The sequence below is a fragment of the Diplotaxodon limnothrissa genome, linkage group LG15, assembly GCF_057381915.1.
Source record: "Diplotaxodon limnothrissa isolate DT_005_m linkage group LG15, D_limnothrissa_male_GT1.1, whole genome shotgun sequence".
NCBI classification, from domain to species: domain Eukaryota; kingdom Metazoa; phylum Chordata; class Actinopteri; order Cichliformes; family Cichlidae; genus Diplotaxodon; species Diplotaxodon limnothrissa.
In genome coordinates this window covers 44,269,039-44,283,836 of record NC_140610.1, presented here as the reverse complement: position 1 = coordinate 44,283,836, position 14,798 = coordinate 44,269,039, and the positions used below count along the sequence as shown (strand labels likewise).

The 14,798-nt window shown below is 41.8% G+C and overlaps 1 long non-coding RNA gene across 2 annotated transcripts in view; it reads right to left on the bottom strand.

Annotated features, from left to right (window-relative positions):
• The window catches only part of LOC146618109 (uncharacterized), a 97,793-nt gene extending 83,803 nt beyond the window's left edge, over nt 1-13,990 (bottom strand). For both annotated transcript variants that reach the window (XR_014906876.1, XR_014906875.1), the window contains exons 1-2: nt 13,588-13,990; nt 2,322-2,372 (exon numbers count right to left, since the gene is read on the bottom strand). This is a non-coding gene — a long non-coding RNA (uncharacterized LOC146618109). The remainder of the gene's footprint in view (nt 1-2,321; nt 2,373-13,587) is intronic.
• Nucleotides 13,991-14,798: the final 808 nt, after the last annotated feature.

Genomic DNA, 14,798 nt, shown 5'->3' with positions numbered 1-14,798 from the left:
GATAAGCTGTAACTTGACTTGTTTGGTAAAGGTATAAAACCTCAGGGCAGTAATTCCAGTTTGAGATGACAAAATCTGAGAATCAGTGACATGCATATGATGTCTGGCAATTCTGCACTTCTTGCTATGATACAAACCACTGCTGCCAGCCTGGGGTATATGTTTGCTTTTATTACACCAAATATTATTTTATTTCATTTTTCAGGCAGATTGGCCATCATTGTGAAAGCAGAGTTAGAAGAGATGGGTATACATTTCCGTTGGATTTCCGTTGGATTTGGATCCTAACACAGCGTCTGCTTCTGCCTTTACTCACCATAATCAGCTCAGCTCGCAAAACTTTGGTCTTGGCAAACAAAAGCTCGACCTGATTATTGTGCGTGCGAGGAGGAAAATTAGATCATTTACCAAACAGTACAAAGCATGTTAATGAAAGAGAGTCACAGAAATGTGACTGCAGGCAGCGGGAACGTTAAAGTGAGCTCTATCATTTGCACTCCCAGCTGAGGTCGCACCTCCAATAACGAAGCTGGCCAGTTTCCCCGGCAACCAGCCGGGAGGAAACAGTTGAGAGTAATTCTGGTTAAATGAAAACAGCTCAAATGGCTCCTTGTCTTACCGTCTGTTTTTTCTTTATGAGCCTCCCTCTCTCGCTCATCACAGAAGAATCAGCCATTTTAAAAGACGGTTATTATTGCAGAGAAGCACGACTTCTTAAATGAAAACTCTACTCTTGCACAGATAGTTGAAATATTTTCAACTATTTTCAACATTTTTTCTACACAAACTGCATTTTTAAACAGTTTTCTTGACTTTTTTTTTTTTAATTAAAGTGACCTACTGTACTTTTCCTTATTATCTGCCATATAGAGTCTGTTAAAGTTGTGGATGCTCATATTAAACATGGCCAAAGTTTCAAATAATGAGGTCAGTGTAAGTTCAAATAATCCATGTGGCAGAAGTTTTGGCTTCAGACTGGTCGAAATGCTCCTTTTATGCTGAGTGATTTGACGACAAAGAGAGGATGTCCTTATATGGACATCTCTGACTATCTTCTTATTGGGGAGTTTTTCCTTTCCGCTGTTGCCACGTCTTTGCTCATAAGAGGTTGTGTAATTGTTGGGTTTTCTCTGTATTATTATAGGGTTCTTGCCGTAGAATATAAAGCATGCTGTGGTGACTGCTACTACTTTTGATATTGCAATAGGCAACCAGTCACTAGAAGCTGGCTTAAAGGGCAAAATGTCACCTGAGCTATAAATTTATTTATATTACTGAGTTTTAAATATCTTCATAGATAATCACTGACTTGTCAAAATTGACCTCTATTCATTGCACCCGAAATGTTTTACCTAAACTAGCTCATAAATTACTCTATTTTGTGCGCAATGACTGGATGTCATATATTATTTTACACTATCCGGTCGTTAAGTGATGACGTGACGAATCCTACTTCCGGGCCTAAAGTAGTCTGCGTTTAATATGGCTTTTGTGTTGTTAACATGTTTAATGTTTTGTATTTTCTTCTATTTAATCTCAAAAAGCTCCTAAAACAGTCAGTGATCACCGTTGACCTCCCTCGGCTTTTATTACCGCTAATCATTTATTTAAGCTCAGTTTTTAAAACCTTAGGATGTAACTACAGCCCAGCGCATGCAGCAGTATATGAATGACTAACCTCGTATTTTGGATGGATTATCTCAGTTGTTCTCCTGGCTGAAGTTTGGTCCTTTTACAGCATGCTGCCATGCGATTACATTTGTTCCTGACCACCGAGAACACTCACTTTAACTTTTATCGAGTGGAAAAAGGTTAGCTTGTTTATATTATGCTAACATAGCTGTGTCGCTAGCGGTCACGTAGCACATCATTATATACCAGCTAGCCAAACTCCAGTAACCCTACAAACGTCACTGCTGTTTAGCTTTCTGTCTTCATTTATGCTGGAAGTGATAGCAGAGCTGTACGTTTTAATTTGTTTCCAAAACCCCGCAGTCAGGACATGCTATATTGTATTTCGATAGAAGCTAGCGAGCTAACTCCCTGCTAACTTCTAACTCCGTTAAATGTCATAAATTCCGTTTTCATGGATGCCTGGATGTTAAACTCAGTTGTTACACCTGGTAGAGCAGACACTGATCATTTTATTAAAGATGAAAGACTTTAGACAGTTTTTCAACTCTCAGTAATGCCATAGTGATCGTTTGATATATGGACCTGCAGCGGAGTTTAGGCCCAGACACGGCTAGTGACGTCAGACTTTGCGACCGGGTAGTCGCGATATACAAGTACACAGTGGTTATTAGGTTTGTGGATCCTACCTGGTGCAACCGTTTGCTTTCTGGTCCGTTTATCAAGTCCACAAATTGCCCCTAGAGGAGAAAGACAGATGACAGAATTAGAGCATGATGGCACTCTTATGCAAAACTGCCAGTTTTAAACACACTCTGTGTGCTACATGCATACAAATGGCTGCCTCCTGCACTGGAGTCATGCTGATTTCTGACATATTGCCAAATGCCCATGCAGTGTGTATCGCAGTACGGTTGTGAAAAAAGCCCCCCACTGGACCGACAATATGAACATGGCTGGGGGATGTTTAACCCACCCACTGCCCAAAGCCACATTATCACCAAGATGTGACCCGCAGTATTTGCATAGTTTTGGCTTAGTGCTGCTTGTCCTGTAGTTCAAAACAGGAGAATCTTCAAAAAGCATGCAAATTTCCTTTTTGGCAGAGAGTTAAACATGACAATCAATATTTTTGTTCATCTTTGTCGATTAGGCTACACCCAGCAAAACCAGACATGTTATAAATAATCAAAATCTATGGGGGGCCTTAGAAATACTAAAAACGGCATTTGTATCACACTTGTCCTAAAAGGCCGGTCATCTGCGTTTGAGCAGTTAAAGCAATATTACTCTCTTTTTTTTTCATTAGATTTGGCAATTTTATATATGCAGCTTTTCCTTTCTGAACGGCTTCTTGGTCCACAAAAAACTGCCCTGGGGTTTTTTCAAAGATGACTGCCAAGTGGTGAGAAAAAAAGAGTAGAAATAATAATATTTCCCTTACAGCTCACTAATCTACAGCTCACCAATTAAAGCAGTTACACTGAGTCTATTTCATGCCTTTTAAACTGATGTGTAAAAATGATAAATTACTGTTTTAATTGGAGTATTGCTGAAGAGTACTTGGTAACCTTCAGTTGGTCGCCTAACAAACATCCAATGAAAATTATTTCCCTACAGCAAATAAGATTTTTAGTTTAGATAGATTAACTTTGTGGCAACAGTTTGGGGAAGGCCCTTTTCTGTTTCAGCATTACAATGGCTCCAGACATGAAGCCAGGTTCAAGAGGAAATGGTTTTCAAGTTTGGTGTGAAAACACTTGGCTGACATCAAGGCCATAAAACACTTTTGGGATGAACTGGAATGCGTGTTGTCAACCAGGTCTTTCATCCAGCAGCAGCGTTGTACTGAACCAGATTAAATCCCCGACTGAGGTGGGGAGAAGTTTATCCCAGGAGACCGACACCACACCTACCGCCAATTTAGAAACACCAGTTAACCTAACAAGCATGTCTTTGGACTGTAACAGGAAACTGGAGCACCCAGAGGAAACCCAGGCAGGCACATGCAAACTCAAAACAGAAATTTCTCAGCCATCTAGAAGGACAATTAATCTTCAGAAACAGTGGCCCCACATGAATCACAAGCCCCACTCTCCTTGATGAAAGTTCAGTGTTGCAGGGAATTATTACTTTCTGGCCGTCTCACCCTCAAAACACTCGGCAGCCTTGCTTTGGTATAGGATCATAACCAAAATACAACTAGTTGGCAACCAACTGAGTCAAGTGTCCAATTCCAAAGAGAGCCATCACAGACCAGACTCATCGGCACAGACTGACTCAGTCTGACTCCAGCGTGTTAACAGTTCTTCTGCATTTAGAAACTAGACAGCAGTTATTTTCAAAAACTCTTGCCCACAAGACTGACTGCAGTCCATCTGAGTTACACAAGGCACCCTGTGCAACTGCCTTGCGATCTATATGCAATCCAAAGATTTAAGGGAATCGGCAATGACTGATTTTTTCCTAGTTCTAAGGAGGTTTCTGTCCTATATTTCTTAATATCACTGAGCAAAGAGAGCAAAGGGTCTGCGCACTTATAAATTAATAAAAATGAGAAATAAGTCATTAAATATACTAAGGTGTCGTTTACCATAATTGGCAAGCCTGCCAGGTGAGTGCGTGGGAAACAAAAGTGCATTTGTGTTATTTCAGCAGTTACTGACAATTGAAAACTGTTCAGGTTTGAGGACGTCTCACATTTTCAGTCGTTTTTGAAGGTGAGAAAGTTATAAGACACTCTCGGCGCATGAATATCAGCGTAGAATTGAAATGGGTGTCAGCTAAAAACACACAGCAGCAATGCTTCTGTAATATCTTCAGAACAGCAGAGGTGACATGCTGATCCTGTGGTTTGTAATCATAAATTCCTAAAAACACGTCTTCAGTAGCTGAAGTCTCTGCTGCCATCTTAGAGGATTGGGAACATTTGACACTGCCATATCAAACCCCACAATGAATCCAGCAATAAGCAAATAAAAACACACGACATTCTGTCTTAGAGCTTCAGATCACTCATGTCATCTGTTTGTCATCTTGATTTTCGCTTTTCTTTTGTCACTTTTTTCTTTGGATGTGATGTTTTTCCATTGTTTTATTTTTTTTAAGCCCACTGGGGTTTCTGTTTAGTCTCACCTGCTGAGATTGGATTTTTTTTTCATCCCCAGATATTTTCTGAAGTGTTTTTATCTTTTGTATGGATATGCAAATCACTCACCCTAAACCTACAGTAGCAGCTGTCTCTGTGTTTTCACTGTGATAATATCAGACTGGGCAAACAAAGCCTGGGAACGGCACACCGATACCAGCTAGAGTGTTTAACGAAGTTTGTTCTTACAGATTTGCATTAACTTTTGATGAAAAACACAGGTTAGATTAAGCTGTAAAAGTAAATATCAATGCATAGTTCAATTATTATGATTTTTAAAAACCCAGACATTTGTGGTAGATCTTTTGTAATGAGCTTTAAGGGGGAAAAACCCTCATATGGATTACACATAATCAGTTTGCAATGTTTTTCTCATTCGAGTAATCATTTTTTAATCATTTTCATCATAATTTACCATTTAAAGTTTATCTGCTTACCCTAAATCTGTCCAACCTTCGTCACTTGGATTGACTACATTTCCCAAAATGCCTCTGGACACCCCCCAGAGAAAATGCCAGGGTTCAGCAGGGTTTTACCTACACTTGGACTCATCAGTGAAGTATGAAAGTGAGAGTTTCCCAGTGAGAGAAAGTGAGAAGTTTTTAATTGTGCAAACACTCATTGCAACGTATTCTGGTTCGGGTTTCGTTTCTGTGGGTGCAGATATTTAAATACTCCCGGTATGACTGCAGAGCGTCGGCACAAAATAGCGGCAGTAAATTCTGAGTGACTAACATCAGAAAGGGATGTATGTTGGTGTTTGAGATCACAGATTTTTAATCATTTTAAATCATATTATCATACTTAGACATCTAAGATTAAAAAAAAAATCAATACAAGCGAGCGTCTGGGTGTTAATGAAAGCAGGAGTTTGACTGTGTCATCTTACTTGTGAAGTAAGAAATAATTCCTACTACACTCATGATATGAAAGACTTGTATTTACTATTTACTGTTCACTGACCACTTTATTAGGTACACGTTGCTAGTACTGGATTACACACCCCTCTTGCCCCCTCGTGCTTTTCCCTTTTTTGGTGAGCTGGTGTGAACTGTAACCTCAATTTCCTGTTCTTAGCTAACAAGAGTGGCAGACAGTGTGGTCTTCTGCTGCTGTAGCCCATCTACAGTACTTCAAGCTTCAATTTGTAATGCATTCAGAGATGCTCTTGGTTATAACAAGTGGTTATTGTGGCCTTCTTGTCTGACCTCTGACATCTACGAGGCATTTACGACTGCTGTTCACTGGAGATAGTTGTGTGGGAAAATCCCTGTAAATCTGCAGTTTGATAGTAACAAAAAGTCACTTAAATCACCTTTCTTCCTTATTCTGATGCTTAGATTGAACTTCAGCTTGCAGGTTGTCTGGACCATGTCTACATGCCTAAGTACATTGAAAAGGGAGATGGCCTCAGAAAGGAGCTGAAACTGGTTGGGATGAAGTACAGGGCTGCAGCAAGACTCGGTATAAACAGTCCAAGAATAAGAAGAAAGAGCAGCATATAGATCACCTTTAAATCTTTCCAAATGTCTCCAAAAACTGAGAAAATATGCCAGTAAAACTGCATATAAGTGTAAGGTGATCAAATTCTGTCTGATCACAAGTCCAAAGGCATCCAGTGTACAGTTATAGAAGACATGTTGGCAGAGAAGGTGTTGTATTTGATTTCAGGCCCTTATAGCATACAGTGTCATGACAGAAAACAGCAGCTTTTACAATGATATTCAAAATTATTCAACTATAGTTTAAGTTGTCAAATTGGCAGTGTAGAGTACAGTAAAGGAGAACAGGATGACGGTGGTGTCATCTGGGATTTCCTGATTACAAAACACTGATTTAGCTCCACTGTCTGATGCATAAATGCATGAAGTGAGACTAATTACAAGCTGCTGAGAAAGTAGGCCAGTTTGAGTAAAGGTCTCTCTTTCTCCTTCTCTCCATTTATTTCTGTAGCATCGCTATGTCCATTTGAAAAGCCGCAAACACACACACAAAAACACGCACAGCCCACAGCATGTTCAGCGCCTGACTTTGCGTAAAAAGAGATTAGATTTCAATATCAGCCTCTTTTCCCCCTACCTCTACCTTTTTGTTTAAAAACCTGCAATATAACTGGCTGATATGGACCAATGGACAATAAAGAGTTCATCGCTGATTGGCTGAGGGACAACTAATGTCCCAGCACATGACATGCTCGCACACTGTTCTCCTTTTTCCCTTCTTTCTTCACCTCCTCCAGTCCTCCACTCCTCCACGTGTATAACGGTATGAAACTAAACCACTGTGGAACGATTTATCTGGTACACCCAGTCAACCACCTCATTAGGCTTTGTGTGTGCATATGTGTGGATGTGTCTTAATAATTCACCCGTCGCTGTCAGGACCTCGGTCACCAGAGCGCTCACAGGTTCCTTTACAGCTCTCAGGTGATCGCACACACTCACACACACACAGGGAAAAATTGTGCAATTGCATTCAAAAGCAGCACAATGCAATGAGATAAACTTTATACGAGTTCAGTGTGCCGTTCGCTGAGCGCAGTGTTAGCGTGCTGTGGGTGCATTATGTTGCAAAGCAAATTGTGCACTTCTTTGTTAGTAATAATCCACTCTGAGGTGTCTCATACAATGGTAGTACAACAACAGAGTGAGTGAGGCAAAGGACAACAATATACAGAGTGGAACAAAGTTCCTATTGTCAAATCTTTTCTCATGGAGTGAAATCCAGCAAGGTTAAATGATATAATCTGAATATCAGCGGCTATTTTTTCACTGAACTATGACATGTGGAATGTATTTTTTGGCAGTAAAATATGAAATATGAGAACGAACTACTAGATGTAACCCTATTTGGTTCTCTTTCAACTTTTCAAACTGTTTATCAGTCAAAAATACAATATTTACTCTTTATATTAGGGTCTATAGGTTCATGTGCACGTGCATGCTTTTACCAGCGAATCAGTTCCGAATGAACACCCTGCACACCAGTGAGTCCCAGCTACAATGAAAGCTGTGTGCATCTGTATGTGTGAAGGGGTTATGTCTTCACACCATGCCATACATCTGCAGTCATTTCAAATTCTCCAGCTATGATGTGTGCACTGTGATAATTGACAGCAAATGCTAACCTAACACGTCTGCAGCGAACCGGCTGCAGCACAGTCAGCGGTGAGACAGACGAAGAGACAGGAGGAGAGGCAGAGCGCTGCAATAAGAAGTATGCGAAAAGAAAAATGGAGGTTGTCAAACAGACATTTGGAATTGAATTCTCTGAATTCTTGTGTTGAATTCCAACTATTCAAAGTAATTTAAGCCTTGCTATTGTTTTTTGAGCCAAACCGGACACCGTGAGTCCAAAGTTCCTGCTGCATGCATAAGACTTTCTGGACAGTGGCATCTTGCAGATAAATGTAATGTAATCAGATGAGGATTCTGGTCACAGCATGAATATATGTGTGGCCACATGACAGATAAGAAATATTTATTACATCTATGGCAAATCCAACAAGGAGACATGTTTGAAAGCCTTGAAGAAAACTGGACATTGAGTTTTTCAATTTGAATTTTGAAATAATGGTTAAGAGATCCTTTATTATTTGGCATAATTCTCCCACTATTTAAATTTAAAGCTGTAAAGAAGCTGTTGTGTAAGATTAACAGTCTAAACGCTGTATTTTTAAACTCAGTATAAGCCCAAACTTTTGAGGTGTGGAGGTTTTTCAGAGGACTGTGACTTCTGTCTGCTAAACATTTGGTTTTCAGACTTTTTTGTTCTCCAGGCAGAACAAGAGAAAAGCCTATGTGAATAATAAAGTAGCCCCTCGCTTATCTGATCTGGTCTTCTTTGATTGTATTGTCATTCGCAGCCACTTTTGACAGCCCTTCAGTGGAATCTGGACCTATATCTTCTTATCAGACACTTCCACACATTGTTCTTCTGGTTCATATCCAGTGCTCTTTTGAAGCAGTTGAAGAGATGTTTAGTTTCACAAGTGCCTTTTGAGCTATATGCCATATGTTATCATTCAAGAGCCTCCACAATAGCTTTTGCAATACTGTCTATGGGTAATTTCTCCTTTAGGTGGTGGGTCACACTTGTGGTTAGTTGTAATTTGCCCCACAAAAGAAACAAGCTGTTTACCGTGTTTGCAAAGGCCTTTGATGAGCCATGCCATCACCTGGAAACTGCACAAGCAGCCTGGGTTTTTTCTGTGACAGAGGCTTTTTAGGGGAAATGAGTTAAAACAAAGGAGAGACGCAGTGAATTTGCAAGTCATTCATAATGTTTTTCGCAGTTATACTTCAACAATAATGTATGGATTTCACAAAATCCCACAACACCTCACAGAACACCAGTCATCCAGGAACCACGGCATGACGAAAAGTAGCACAATCAACTGCTTCACTGAGTCTGACTCAAATTCCCACATCAGGCACTGGTGACAACAGCCGAGCGGTTGAGCCCGTTCGGTGCAGCTCTACTCCGAGCTGCTTTCACAGCTCTTAACTCTTCTGTTCATTATCCAGTGAAAGTGTCGAGCGTGCACGATGCTGATTGTCAGCGTGTGAGGATGGCATGGGTAAATCTCCAGAGAATTCACAGTGAGCGCGTGTCATTTGTCCAACCTCCCGGACCTTCTAACCAGGCACCCCACTGCTGTAGTGAAAGAGTGTCTGAAGTGGACTACTTCCTGCTGTGTGCTGCACGTGAGAAACGGCATCTTTGATAGTAGTCCTGTGCTGATTCTAACAACAAACGGTCAGCAGTTTAAAGGCACTTCCCAGTCACACAGCAACAAGTTCCATTTGTGTCTTTTTGCTAGTTTGTGACTTAATTGTGATTTAACATCAAACAAGCAACAAGTGAAGAACGGTATCCACGGCGCTGTCTGCAACCTTTCCTCTCTCTTTCATTACTTGGTGGGAACATTTGATGGCACTTACACTACTGTTATCTTCACTTTACTTTCACTTGTCTGCTAAAATTAAAGGAGTGAAGAATAAATACATTACACAGTTTAAGTTTTCTTATCTTGTTTCTGTTACGTGTTATTTCATTAATAAATGTATTGATTTCTTCGTTACAATTCCTTCTCTGTTTTAGTCAAACTTTATGTTAAACAAGAAAAATATATATTTCCGTCCCTTTTTCTTGAAGTTAGAGTCAAAGAAGACTCAATATCAGTATCAGGCCTGAGAAGGTCAGAACAGTACATCACCAGACGTAATTTTAATGTCCTTGAATTTATACAGTGCTTTCCTAGTCTTACTGACCACTCAAAGCACTTTAAACAATTACATTTTTAGCCGTACATTCATACAGCACTTTATTCTACACACTTAAAGCACTTGATCTTATTCATCATCATCTTTGACCAACATCCGGGTCGCTTGTAACAACCTTGTTACAACTAAAGAAAGTTGCACTGAATTTTTTCGTTTTTGGTGACTGATTGTGAATCGCTCACGAGCATAACAAACTGGTCGACCTGAAGATGAACAAGCAACAACCTCAAACTCAAGTTGGGAGGCAACTTTCAATCTGAAGGCAATCGCGCAGGTCGCCTGGTGGAAAGCAACTTGTCGCCAAACATTCGCGGTCTGATTCAGACAGACTGTGATCACTCTTAGGCAGCTGGTTGTCACCACCATCCTGCAGCATTTGCATCACTATTTATGATATGATATGTTTTATAATCTCCTTTGGGAAATTCGCTGCGGACTTAACTGCTTCCCAGGAAACATCTTAGCAAAGAGTCAATAAACATTAAAATAAAATAAAAATAAATGAATCGACAAATAAAGGAAAGTAGTCTATTTATAATCACAAACACAAACCACTCAACTTAAAGGCAACGAACACATATTGCACAGATAACTTCAAAAACTGTTATTTAAAATCTTTATTGAAGCTAAATGATTTTTTTAAATTCTTGGGTTGTAATTCCAGGACTCTATTTTGGGATTTATGGAGGAATTTCATAGTTTCATTTTCTAATCTTTGAGATCCTGGAAGTAGTTATCGTCAATTTCTGTTCAATGTGTATTTCTGTGTATGTCAACACCAACAGTGAATTGCTGTATCAACACAACCAGACTGCATGTAATTGATAACTTGACCCCAGTCAATTGCAAACTGATAGCAGATGAACTCTGTCTTATTTCCATGTTAACACATTAAAATTGCGTTGAAGAAGGCAACTGACTACAAGTGGTCACATGCCCAGTCCCGTTCTTCAGAGCAACCGTTTCAAAGGCAATGAGATTACACGTTCATTGCACACAGTTGCCATAATTTTTGTTAGTGTCACCAACCACTGGTTGCCCTAGGGTGACTATAGCATAATGTACATCTCTTCAGGAAGGAACCAGAGTACCCAGAGGGAGCCCATGCAGTCACAGGGAGAATAACACTCTGAAGGCCCCACCCAGATGGGGTTCGAACTAGCAACTTTCTTGGAGTGAGGTGACTGTGCTACCCGCTGTTATTGTAGGTTGTTACATATGTAGCTTGTTGTTACATAAGCTCACACTGCTTCACCGACATAAATGACTTTCCAGACAGCTGCTGCTTAAATCTGGCATACTGATCCATGCAGGCAGCTGCCCTTGAGCCAACACCGCTGTTACGGCCAAGCCACCGGGCTATCCATAGGCTTAAGAATGGTGTGTCCCAAATGCTAACACAGCAACTTCTAAATTAAAATGCTCCTGAAACTGTGCCAGCCCTGGCACAAGCATGATATATGTCAAAAAAAATCTCCAAGACATTAAGCCAAGGACTGTTAGCACTTTATGAACCTTTTCAACTCCGCTGCGTGCTGCTTGTACAAGGGTAGCTTGCTGTATGTTGGGAAGACATAAGAGTTCCCACAAGGCCTAAGTAATAAATTAATTGAATGTTTAGTGCTGAAAGTCTTCTCACACCTCATGCATGTTCTCCATACGCCTGTCCTCCCTGGTAACAGTGTACTTGTGTGTGTGCGTGCCTGGATGCTTGCTCCTACGCAGTAGCTACACTGCGATGGCCATCTGAGGTGGCAGTAGGACAGATGGTACGTAGGTCGGCCTTCCCCCGTGCACGCTCTCAAACATCCATCCATCACTGACACGTGCACGCACAGAGTCAGCAGCATGTTCCCTGACAGCAGAATACATACTGTAATCATCTCTTCAGCTGCAGGCTACAAATGCCACCAACACCATGAGCACATTCAGGACTCACTTCTGTGGCTGCTTTTTCCTTCTGCAGCTTTGACTGGCGGAAAAGAGGCATTCATCTGCAGTTATTCTTGCCATATTTCTCATTATTTCACAGTCTCCAAAGCTTTTTACTGTTTCTATAAATAGCATGCGCATGGTGTCCATTGTAGTCTAAAATTAGCCACCATCCCTGAACAAAAAGATAATAAAAACACACAAATGCATTATTTATATAAAATTGTTATTGATTCCACTTTTGCAATTTGACTTTTACTTTTCATTAATTATGAATCTATAATTTCTTTCACTTTTGTTTTATACTTTTTTTTTAATCTTTCTTACAATTTATCATAAAATGTTACTTATTTGATAACTGCATGCTTTTGTAGAGAAGCTCTTTGTTTGAACTTTCTGTCACACATTAAACATCAAACAAATGCTCTGAGATCCACAAAGTCATATTGGCTGCAGCTTGGCTGCATGCTGCCCTTCAGCTGTTTCAAACCTGCACTTCAGACCTCACCCTGCCAATCATGTGCACTGCTGTGAGTGTCCTTGAGCAGGATCTTACCACCTGTTGCATGCAGTTGCGTTTGACCCTGATCTTTGACCTCTGACCTAATGGAACCCAGCCTGCAGAGATGACCACTACGAGATGATAATGTAAATCTTCTTTGGAAATGGAGACAGGCTAACATATTTTCCAGGAGAGTACAGAGGGAGAGGGAGAGAGGGAGTGAGAGCAGGAAGAGCGGCAGGGCCGAGCCGTTAGTCGCAGTCTCCCCGGCTGGGGCCCCTCTCTATACGGCAACACGTCATGGAACATTCCCGGAACCAGCCAGCGCACCACCCACCATCTCTCTCTCCCTCTCATACACAGACACATACACAGAGGAAACAAACGATGAGCATATGAGATAAAGTCACCCCCATCCGAAAAAGAAATGGCCAGTGTTCCCCTATTCGTTTTCGGCAAGCACAGTGTAAACCAACGCTTAGGTACTGTAGCAACAAGAGTCGTTTGTGACTCTCTGAGGAGTGTCACACTGATCATACTGTAGCAGCAACAAGGAAATACCAAAGAGTGCGCGGAGGTCACTGCTTCAACTCACTTTTGAACATTCCACGCGCGCTATAGAGTGATTAAAGAAGTCTCACATGAACGTCAGAGAGAACTGCAGGTGAAGGTCTATTAATCAAACCAACCTGCCGTGGGTTTGTGCTAAAAACAAATCAACCTTCGGACGCAAAAATCACACCAATCACACACCATCCGAACTTCCACTTTCATCGCTTCCTATCCACCAACACGTACCCTCCCTCTCTTCCTCACTGTCTATCTCTTCCCCGGCCTTGCAACCAGCCTGGCCGGGCAGGCTACTGCAAATTCCTCAGGATATTACGCAACCTGGGTAATCTGCATGCAATGCAATGCGTGCCCGGGGTATTCCCCCAGCATAGCCTTGCCTTTATAAGCTAAGCAAAAGCTCAAGTGCCTTGAAAAGATGCCATAAATGTCCACCATGGCGCATAAAATCCCACTGTCACTGTGATGTGTGTGAGAATATGATCCGTAAGCTTTCGTTTTCCCCTCTCCGCTCTTACCTTCTGTCTGCGCTCCGGCTGCGCGTCTCCGTGCGAAAATGACAACAAGCAGCCCGGTGACAGCAGATCCGATTCCGGGCGAGCTTCGCTCGTCGCTCCGCTACAAACAGCCAGGGGGTGGTTGTTAGAAATCCACAACAATCGAGGGGGGAGCGCTGGAAACGCCGCAGAGAAGAAGCCGGCGAGGAAAAGTTGCGCGTAAAATTGGAAGGAATCCTCTGCGAGCGGATTTCTGCTGCCAGAGCTCCACTCCTGCAGTCAGACAGACAGTAAATGTGTGCGTCTGACTGTGTTGTGAGTGTGTATGTGTGCGTGTGTCAGGGTGAAATCAGGAGACACATACACACGCACACACACACTCATACGCACACGGGGGTTATTCCAAGCGCCACTTCCCAGAATAGCAGCATAGAGGAGAGTGAGAGTGAGAGAGACGGAGCGGCAGAGAGCGAGGAGAGAGGGCGTGTGTGTGTGTGAGTGTGTGTGTGTCCGCTTGCAGGCGCGCGTCCGTGCAAATGTGTGTGCCGCTGTGACGTCGTCGGATCCCCCAACGCGCAACCAGGGCAGAGGGAGGGGAGGGGAGGAGGAGCAGTGGCCGAGGAGGAGGCTCTGTCTGCCGGCAGAGAGAGAGCAGGATTCCCCGGTCACCTCTGGAGCGACCTGTCTGTCTGACTGCCTGCCTGTCTCCGTGCCTTCTTTTTGCTTGCACATCCATAGATATATAGTAAAACGGAACACATTCAAAAGCATTATTTGCAAATTGTACTTCAAAATCTAGCACATGTCGTCGTATTAAAAAAAAATCAAATATTTCTATTGTTTACAGATGGCACGACCTTATTGAATTATAGATGTCCACAGATATTATTAATATTATATATGTGTTTGTTTTATTTCATCTTCTTACCCTTTCTTATGGGTTTACTACACAGCTGGATGCAGGGAACATGTCTTAATTCCCCATGGCAGAAAATTAACCCGTTCACCTCATTTCCCTCTTTCTCTAATACAGTGTGTGCATGCAGTCACTGCTGGAATGTTTAGGCTCCCGCATGTGCAGTGTATTGATTTGATTAAACGGATTAATTGAGAATTATCGCTGGTAGCAGACACATATGGGCCTACCATGGGCTGTTTTTGACGCAGGGCATGGGATTAGCATGGACCAGATGTGGCCCAAATGTCTCACCTGACTTGACACTTGGCTGGAC